Source organism: Pectinophora gossypiella, chromosome Z (assembly GCF_024362695.1).
Source record: "Pectinophora gossypiella chromosome Z, ilPecGoss1.1, whole genome shotgun sequence".
Taxonomy (NCBI): Eukaryota; Metazoa; Arthropoda; class Insecta; order Lepidoptera; family Gelechiidae; genus Pectinophora; species Pectinophora gossypiella.
The window spans coordinates 26,649,624-26,656,815 of record NC_065433.1 but is presented as its reverse complement, the minus strand read 5'-3'; the positions used below and the strand labels follow the sequence as shown (position 1 = coordinate 26,656,815).

General features: G+C 40.1%; 1 protein-coding gene across 1 annotated transcript in view; it reads right to left on the bottom strand.

Moving 5' to 3' along the window:
• Window positions 1-2,105: 2,105 nt before the first annotated feature.
• LOC126380312 (DNA topoisomerase 2-binding protein 1-like) overlaps window positions 2,106-7,192 on the bottom strand; it is a 47,742-nt gene continuing 42,655 nt past the window's right edge. The window contains exon 12 of the mRNA XM_050029642.1: window positions 2,106-3,499. The gene's annotated coding sequence lies outside the window, so the exon portion shown is untranslated. The remainder of the gene's footprint in view (window positions 3,500-7,192) is intronic.

The following is a 7,192-nucleotide window of genomic DNA, read 5'->3' as shown; positions in this document are numbered from 1 at the left end:
AAAAAAGTCGAGTTTCAAACGCAGAGGCACCGCTCGACTAGAGCGCACCGCTCGTACCCCGCTCGCCGCGCCGCTGCCATCGAGAACACTTCAATATAAATCTTAGCATTTGAACGCGCCGCTCCCCGCACCGCCGCCGCCGCGGCGCCGCTGCCGCTGTCATCCAGTTTGAGGCCTAAATGGCCATAGGCCGCTAAGGAGTAAAAGAGCGCGCGTAGGCTGTGTGACTCGCTCGCTCGCACCGGTCATATGCGGGATGGACACATGACAGAATTATGACTACAGTATATCTGAACGGCCTCTGTGATCCAGTGGTTTGAGCGTTCGGCTCGCGATCCGGCGGTCCCGGGTTCAAATCCCGGTGGGGTCACATCACGAAAATCACTTTGTGATCCCTAGTTTGGTTATAAAACATTACACTGATTGTCCGAAAGAAAGATGATCCGTGCTTCGGAAGGCACATATTGATGGCTCATGTAACGACTACTAACTTGACATGGCTGTCATGGGTCTTTGGCGGCTTAATAGTAACCCTGACACCAGGGTTGATGGGGTTGGTAATCCACCTCACAACCCACACGATAGAAGAAGATGTTACAGGTTCGTTTTTTTCAACTATTGATAGTGGTCTACATACATACATACATACATACATAAACTCACGCCTATTTCCCACCGGGGTAAGCAGAGACTATAGAATTCCATTTGCTTCGATCCTGACACACAGTAGTAGTGGTAGTGGTCTATTAATATCTATATTCATTACAAGAATAAGTGACCCCCGCGCTGAATCGTACCTAGTGCAGCACACTTCGCATGCAATTCAGCGTGGTGATACCGCCAGCGAAATGAGCAGTTTCCCACCGGTGCGATTCGGAGCGGTCTTTTTGACTAGACCTACCTGTTAAGGTTATTTTTAGAATAAGTTGCTTACAATAAATTGCTTTATTCTTTAATCAATCTCACTCACAATCCATCACTCAAGATTCCGCAGCCGTACTTTTATGACCGATTAGCCATTGGACTATTCGTCGACAGGATGATGCATCTAATTCCGTTTTCCCAGCAGTTTTTCGTCTGTGGACATTTTGTCGTCAGGAACTTTCATCTAAGTAGGTACGTCACTTTCTACGACTGCCAGATACAGAATGTTCCATAGACACGACGATAAACATATAAGATGATCTTATAGCATTTGGTACCAGTAAATTTATGCACGATGCTCGTCCGTAGTCCAATAACACATTTACTTGAGGTACAACATAGGTAATATAACGTCTCACATTCGGCATATTCATACCTCTTGAAATGGCCACCTCTTGAAATGACCACCTCTTCAAATGACCACCTCTTGAAATGACCACCTCTTGAAATGACCACCTCTTGAAATGACCACCTCTTGAAATGACCACCTCTTGAAATGACCACCTCTTGAAATGACCACCTCTTGAAATGGCCACTTTTTTAAATACTACTTCTTGATATTACCCCTTTTTAATATGACCATTTCTTGAAATGACTACATCTTTTGATGGTGCATCATATAAGAGGATATTCCTCGGTTTTACGACGACATGACCGAGAAGATACTTGTAAGCAGTTTTTACTAAATTACTACTCTTGCATTTGTTATTTAAACTGCTAATTGTAATAGTTTTAGTAAGCATATTCAGATATTGGCCCCGATTCCTGCAGACACATCCTAATTTTATTTTAAGTTAACCTGTAATTGTCGTATCCGTCGAAAAGGAGTATTAATTTTAAAATGAATGAATAACCCGTGCCAATAAAATAGACATCTCGCGAATATGCTAAACTTAATTATGTCGGGTTTTAGGCCAATATAAAATTTTGGAAGGGCGTTTTAAATTTCTGCCTAAAATTGACGTGTGTTCCATAAATATGCCTGTTGATTACTCATCAGAAAATGACAGGTATAACTTAAAATAAAATTAGATGGCGTGTACAGGAATCAGCACCATTGATAAATAATATCCATGAAATTATTGCAATTTACTCTTATTTGGTGTATTGTAAAAACTGGATATTTTATAACCTAAGGGGATAAAGGGATTGGTGTGGTGATGCGAATAAAACAAAGTCCATACGTTTTTGTCACTTTTTTAGAATTGAATGCGACATACTGCATCTCCGGCGATACAGATTCATTACAATAGTACTTATATTAATATTTCTCGTTTACAAGAATAAAACAGAATTTTATACACCGATTTATAGGTAGCTTGATTAATTTGCAGGTCAGAGAGACATAATGTTACGGCCTACTCCAAAGGGGCAAGATGGTATGCAGCCTAGCGCAACGGACATTTAGTTCCGGAAAATGTATTCAACTTAATCAAGCTATATATAAACAGAGTAACGTGTTGGGTAGAGTCATATGCCATCCTTTTTACGTAATTAGGGGCTGAATTTTGAAGACTGTTTCAACGCGCCTCATCGAAGCAATTTTCGACCCCAGAAGTGGCTGTTATTTTGACCGGTGGTGCGGAGGAGCCACGAGGTGACTGACCAGTATTCTGGGGACTTTGCCTCGATGTGGAGAGCTGAATTACATAATTCATTTTCCATGTAATTTTTAAATATAATAGTATTTAATACATTTTCTTGCTTAGTAGATAAGTGAAATAGAAACAAGATAGGTACAGTTCATCAATATATAAAATTCAATAGGCTTGACAAGCTAGTCAGATGAGATATTTTTTACGGAAAGTCAATTGTCTTTAATTAAGACTCCATAAAGTAGTTAGTTTTCAATTCGTTTTGTCTAGATGTTATGACATATATGTATTGTTTTACTATTAAACATCTGTAACTCCCGAGGTGCTGTAGAGTTCTGCGTCTATCCTAAAACAGTCACACAGTAAAAAATTTCAGGTAAAGATTCATGTTCAGGATGCCGAGGAAACAAGACGAGCTGTAGTGAATGCACTAGGATAGACACCAAACAGCCGCACCAACCCATACATTTATCTTACGAACGACATCTAGATACAACATTCATGTTAACAAATTAAAAGTTTTACTTTTAAAATAAATAGGTATACAAAGAGATTTAAAAAGTTACGTTAGAGATAAAGTCTTACTTGCAACCCTGATAACGTTTCCAAAATTTGATTATTTGGCTTTTGTAAAAATATAATATGCGAAACAAAATATAGGAAGAAAATATAGTTTTTAGGCGCATTACTTACTGCCAAAGTGTTGACCAGTAACTGGCAACTAGAACCCTGTTTATTCAACGTTTCCCTGTTGGTCTGGTCCTGCCCGTTAGGCCGTGGCGTGGTGGCTGTCAGCCTGTGACCTTCGACCATAGTCCGAGCTGGTATCCCAACTAAGCTCTGTTCTTTCATCGTCACCAGTTATGTCCAAATCTCTGAACAGGCGAGGAAATCCGAACAGCGCGTGTGAGACTGCCTTTTGAATTTGTATGACTTAGCTCAGTCTTGAGCTTCTGGACTACGAGTATAGTAAGTACCTACTAAGAAAAAACTAAAAAAGTTAAGGAAAAAATTTAAAAATTTGGAATTTTTGTTAGTACGAATCGGAGATGTAGGAGAAAAGAAAACAACCTATACTGTCCGGACCGTGCCTTCAGCATTGGTCTTCCAGTTACCTCTCCGACGTAGCGTGAGGCACGGACCCCTTCCTTACTTCACAATTCCTAGACGATTCTTTGAGTTCTTTGACTTACAAAAGGACACGTCAACTTTTCCATCGAAACCGTTTCTCGAGATAGCTCTTTAGAAACTTAGCAGCTGTATTTTTGCTGATTGGATTTTGAAAACTTGGGGGTTTTCTATTCTAAAATTAGTTCCATGATTTGGTAGACAGCCCTTTTCGGGACCTTTTGTGAGAGAATAAGTGGAAAGTTATTTAAGCCTAAGACCGGAATACTCGCTCACTGTTTCTCGCTTTACGTATACGTATTTTACTTGTCCAGCAGATGGTGAACACTTCTGTAATTTCCCATGTCGCGCCAAGGTAGTACAACCCTCTGCGGCCCTTCATTCTATAGTTATTTTGTTAGCCATCAACCCCCCGAAATGTACTCTTCTACGAGCTAAGAAGAGTCTTTACTTTTCTTTAAACTTTGTGAGGAGGCGAGGAGTTAAACTGGAAAGTTATTTTAATTCTATAGAAAGAGATTTTAGAGTCATGAAAGAATGCCCACAATAACCACAAAGCATCGGAGATGTTTGCAGCAGATGTTACGGACGTACCTACACACTACACACAGACCCTACATGTTCATTGAACTTGTTTGCACCGGTCAGTAGCCTGGGTAGGTGAGGTACGTCGCATCCGCTGGGATTTTAGGGCGTTTTTGCATTACATCCGATCATTATCCGATCCGAGTCCGAAAAGAGCGGAAAGTTGGAAATTACTTAGAGATATTGGATGACGGATATAGGAAGTAGTGCGTAAGCTACCATACTAATAGTTCTACGACCACTTCGGATCCGGATAAGAATCGATGTAGTGCGAATACGCCCTTAATTTGCGTCTCTGCTAGAAGAACACACAGGTGCGGCTTCTCGATCTCAAGGTGGTGTCGGGGATCGGATCGAGGTTGGAGTGCAAGCCCCTGATGTTGATGAGGTGCACTCTCAAAGGGAGGAAGTCCTGCCGATTCTTACCCTTGGTCTTTTTTCTTCTTGATGCATTGTTTGGAATGTGGAAAATTGGGTGTAGAAGTGATAGACTTAGTAAAAGCAGCAGTTTTAACCGGGTCGATCACTTGAGCTAATCTGGACAATGAGGAGCTCGCTTGGGATAGCAGAGATGCCTGAGCCACCCTGAAATAGCCACCGCGTCCTCCCGTCCAGTTGCCAACTGGCACGGTGGAGTTATTCCAGAATTTTTCCTGAGGTGGCGGGGCAGCCTTTCGCACGTGGCTGGCGCGCTACTTGGGCCCCCAACTGCCTGCAGTCGGTCACCGGCAAGACCGTATCTCGGATCCCACTACCCTCTGGAGGGACTCTACTCGGTCCGACGTCACTCAAAGACCCAAAACCGGCACTAAGCAAAGGTTCTGATACGCGCAAGATAGGGTGGAGCAAACCAGGCGGTCCCTTGAGCAGTTAATGTAAAGTAGCTACCATATCATAACACTTGCTAATTAAAGTTACTTAAAGGTAACTGGGGAGTTGACAATATATTTGTAAGACAAGTAAGAAGCAGTTTTAGATAAAGCTATATATAGTATAATAAATAAATTAATATTAATTTCATCAAGATATCAAAAGTATGCTTTTAGGGAAAATGTGTGTTCGAAAATATTGCTCAAGGAAAACTTTTAGTTAACAATTGGAGATTTTTTTTTAAAATTAAGTTGGTTTTGCTCTTGACCCCGTTCTTCCACGAGGTAAAGAAGGGGTCGACCGAGGAGCGAGCTTACCCAGAAGATGCCTAAAAGGAATTAAAGGAGTACTGGAAGACATTAATAAAGAAAACGCAGAGACTTTAATGAAAAGAAGTAAGTAGCAGTTTTTTTTTAACTTTAGGCATATTGGCTTATTTTGGTAGGAAAGTTTTAAAGAACCATTGGAAGACCAAGGTGAGGTGCATTGTTTATATTTTGAATTAGGAAGTACGAATTGGAGCTTAGATATACCTTATTTTGTAAGGAAAACAACTACAGCTTTTTTTAAGGTTGAAATAAGTTTGAAGATGTATTTTTTTATGAAGAAGTCTGAGTGAAAGGTAGACGTAGAGTCAGTAATGAGATCTGACCAAAAAGATTTAGGTTGGATTGGAAAGCTTTTCTAGTCAAATGGAATTTGAAGATTCTTACTGAAGGCAATGCTATTAAGAAGACGAAGTTTTTTAGTAAAGGAAGGATATTTGAGGTTAGTGGAAGATTCATGTTTTTAGAAATTGGAGAATTTGGATTAAGTAGATGTTGAATATCAGGACACCATTTTTTATTGGTTTAGTTTTAATAAAGAAAATCAAGGCCATGGTAGTGAGTACGATTAGACAATGAAACATTTTAGTGGAAAGCAAGACAAGCGAAAGACTCATTGTCAGAAAGAGACTTTAGAGTAAAAGCAGAAGACTCTTGTAAATTCAGATTTCCTCATGAGAGAATTGTGCTAGAAAATATAAACATTTTTGCTGAAGATTTAGAGCAAGATCTTAGAATGGAAGACCAGAAAAAATCACTCATTACTTTTTACTTTAAATTCATCGTAGTCTACCAAATAACGATACTTTCTTGGTCACCTATTTTAACAGATGGTAACCACTTCTGTAGCTTCCCATGTCGTATCAAGATGGATCTTCCCTCTGCGGCCCTCATTCTATAGTCATTTCATAAGCCAACAAACCCCCCTATTAATGCGCATGATCGCCTCACCACTTATAATGTGTCTTTAGGTGATCAATGTGACGGATTATTTTCGCATTCTGATTTGCAAACCATGATGTTGCCATTTCAGCCACAAACTGTTAGGTACATTTTGAAGGAATTATTATGCGAGGATGAAAGACGAAACTTGTTCACCATTTGGGAAAGATCGAGTAGCTTTTTTGATAAGATGGAGTCGTGTATAAGTTTCTTTTGGGAGCAGACGTATTTAGAAAACAGAACGAAAGGAGCTCGCTCACAGCGTCCTGTGTGACCTCAACACTTATATTGATGAGTGTGGACCAACCAAAAGATCCAGATGTTATGCGTATCTTTGCTCCTTCAAACGTAGCGAAAGTGTAGAATTTGGATAGAATGTGCGAGAAGATTTTAGCATAACTGTTGAAGAATTAAGAGCAACCAAGATTTTACAGTAAACGTGAAAAATTGGAAGAATATTTGTTCACTGTTGTCTTGATTTTACGGATCCCAACTAAAGCTGTACACCAGGATTCAGAGTAATTTCATCATCGCAGTCTACAGCAGTTACTTTGTTCCCTACACCAGCAGATGATAAACACTTGTGAAACTTCCCATGTCGCGTCGTGATGGTACAACCCTCTACTACCCTCAATCCATAGTAATTTAGTTAATTTCAAGCCCCTCCTCCCCCAATTAAGGCCAAACGTGGTTAACTTACTCGGATCCGCTTCGTATTCTTAGTGTCGAGAAAGTTTTAGGATGAAGGTATTAAAATGAGGAGAGAAGACGAAAATTCTTTATCACATGAAATGTAGCGTTTGGACATGGTGTGCTAAAGAA